At 56.5% G+C, this 2,440-nt stretch overlaps 1 long non-coding RNA gene across 1 annotated transcript; it reads left to right on the top strand.

Annotated features, from left to right (window-relative positions):
- Positions 1-624: 624 nt before the first annotated feature.
- LOC106147300 lies at positions 625-2,039 on the top strand. The gene is made up of 2 exons (XR_001232132.1): positions 625-827; positions 1,823-2,039. It is a non-coding gene; the product is annotated as an uncharacterized LOC106147300 (long non-coding RNA).
- The last annotated feature ends 401 nt before the right edge of the window (positions 2,040-2,440 follow it).

Genomic DNA, 2,440 nt, shown 5'->3' with positions numbered 1-2,440 from the left:
GGAGGCCAGTCCTGGAGTGGGGAAGGATTTTAGGGAGAGCCGGCTGCTGATACCCTTTTAATAATTATGTCCTTGCTGGGTGTAGTAGTGCACACCTATAATCCCAGCACTCAGGAGGCTGAGGCAGGAGGATGGTTGTGAGTTTGAGACCAGCCTGGCCTACAAAGTGAGCTCAAGGCCAGCCTGAACTGCATAGTGAGACCCTGTCTCAAAAGACAAAATAATAATAATAATAATAATAATAATAATAATAATAATAATAATAATTATGTCCTCTCCTCGGTACCACCCAAAAGGGCAGGGCTCCTCTGTCACCAGGAGGCCTGGGAGGCGATGTGCATGGAGCAAGTGGTGGCTCCCTTGTGTGCTTGCAGGGATGGACTGTGTCCAGAGGCGCTGCTCTCACGGGAGGGGACCAGGCCAGGCCTGCACATTGCTCAGGGTGGGGCAAGCGCCTGCTCCCCGATGGCCCCTGGAACCCAGCCTGAGCACTGGCCCAAGGTCACAGGCCCTTACCGCTGGAAGCCGGGGGACTTCCTGGTTCTGGGGTCCAGAGCGAGTGGCCCTGCCCCCGTGGTGATGTCACAGGCCCGGGATGCCGGTGACCTGGTTGCCCTGGCGATGTGCATGGAGCAAGTGAGTGCCGGAAAGCTGTCAGGGAGGGCGTTGCCCCCGGCCTGCCCTGCCCATCCCTGCTGTCCACCCTGCCAGGACCTGGCCTCGCCGACCCTGTGCTCCCCGCTCTCAGGCCCCCCAGCCTGTGGCAGGGCCGGATCCCAGTGGGCTCTGCTGGCCAGTCTTGCTGTTTGGGCCAACAAGGTTTCCAGGTTAGGTCTTGTCTGGGTAATAAAAGGGACAAGGACAGCATTTCGGTGGCACCCTTTCCTGGGGCATGCTGACAGATTGAAGGCCTGCGGCTCCAGGAGCGCTGGCCAGTGCCAGCTTCAGTGACCCTGAGCAGGGGGAGCACAGGACACAGTGCAGGCTTCCCCTGCGGTGGCCTCCTGCCCCTGTCGTCAGGCCCTGCTGCCAGGCCGCTTGTGGGAATCCACTGCTGGCCAGCCTGGCCCGGCCAGCTCCTGCTCCACAGTGGGTCCTGCAGTAGCCTGTCATCCTGTGGGCCGGACACCAGGCCAAGGCGCTGGGCCCCTCCTCCTGCACGGGGTGGGGTGGGAGGGGCCTCTGGGTGGGCAGGGAGAAGACTGTGGCTGTGTCTCAATAAAACTTTATTTACAAAGCCAAGGGCTAGGCAGCTTTGGCCTGGGCTCCTCTTTTGCTGGGGTGTTCTTGAGACACACTGGGCTGTGGGTTCTTTCTTCGAGGTGTCTGTAACACTGCACTTAGCCTGCCGACTTCCCCATCTGTGTCCCCTGGTTGTGCTGAGGTTGCAGGCCAGGGGTCACTGCTCAAGGCTCCTGAGCGGACTGAGATTATCACTCAGGACTTCCCTAAGTAATCCGAGCCACCCTGGGCTGGGAAAATGAGCGGGCTGGGCTTCGTGTGGGGCTGTGGTACTTCTCAGGGTCAAGGGCATCAGTGACTCCAGGGGGGCTGTGGGCGGCCAAAAATTCCTCCTTCACTCACAGAGCCCGTTTCGCTCAGACCTCAGGGCAGTGTGTGTGTGCGTGTGCGTGTGTGCGTGTGTGCGTGTGTGCGTGTGTGCGTGTGTGCGTGTGTGCATGTGTGTGTGTGTGCGTGTGTGTATTTACAGAGCGTGGGATGGGAGGAGGGGCCCCCCATCCAAAGGGGACGTTGAATAAAGCCTGGCGGGCGTGGGCTTCTTCCACTTACATTTCACAAGTGTTTAGTCTCTGCCTTCCAGCCGGTGCGATGGCTCTGAATTCATCCCGGGCAGAGCTTCGTCCAAGGGGCGACTGTTTGTATGAAGACAGACGTGGATATGGATTTCAAGGTGCTGGATTTGTGCTGACTTGGTCCAAAACCCAGCCGCATCTGGTTATGTCTGGTGTCGACGGCTCCAAAAATGTCCTGAATTCCAGACAACCTCTTGGGCTTCGAAATAAAAGTCATTAATCCTGCATTTGAATTTAATATTTGAAATTTTATCCTAATCTTTTTTTCCCTTCCACATGAATTAACTTTTGAAAAGTTGGAAAGAAACATGAGTGTTTTTTTTTTTTTTTAAGGGAACATTCTTAACAAAAAGGGTATAAAATTAAACTAGGTTTGACCTTTTGAGCTTAGCAGATTTTCCACCTGTTTGGGGCAGGAAACAGGCCCTTGTGGGGAAGGCGGCTTCTCCCATGGCCTGGCCGGAACCTGCGTGCATTCCGGCTGGGGCGCCCTTGGCTGTGCTGGGCTGCAGACTCTTGCCGGCGGCTCCTGACGGATGGCAGAGGGTCCCAGCCAGAGCACGGTTCAAGCCGCTCCAGCCCTGTCCCATCAAAAGTATTTAAGCCCTGCTCTTTCCACCCAAAAA

The sequence above is a fragment of the Chinchilla lanigera genome, unplaced genomic scaffold, assembly GCF_000276665.1.
Source record: "Chinchilla lanigera isolate Chin_1 unplaced genomic scaffold, ChiLan1.0 scaffold00140, whole genome shotgun sequence".
NCBI lineage: Eukaryota > Metazoa > Chordata > Mammalia > Rodentia > Chinchillidae > Chinchilla > Chinchilla lanigera.
Note: the sequence above shows the minus strand (reverse complement) of the source record. Positions and strands in the feature narration are given on the sequence as shown.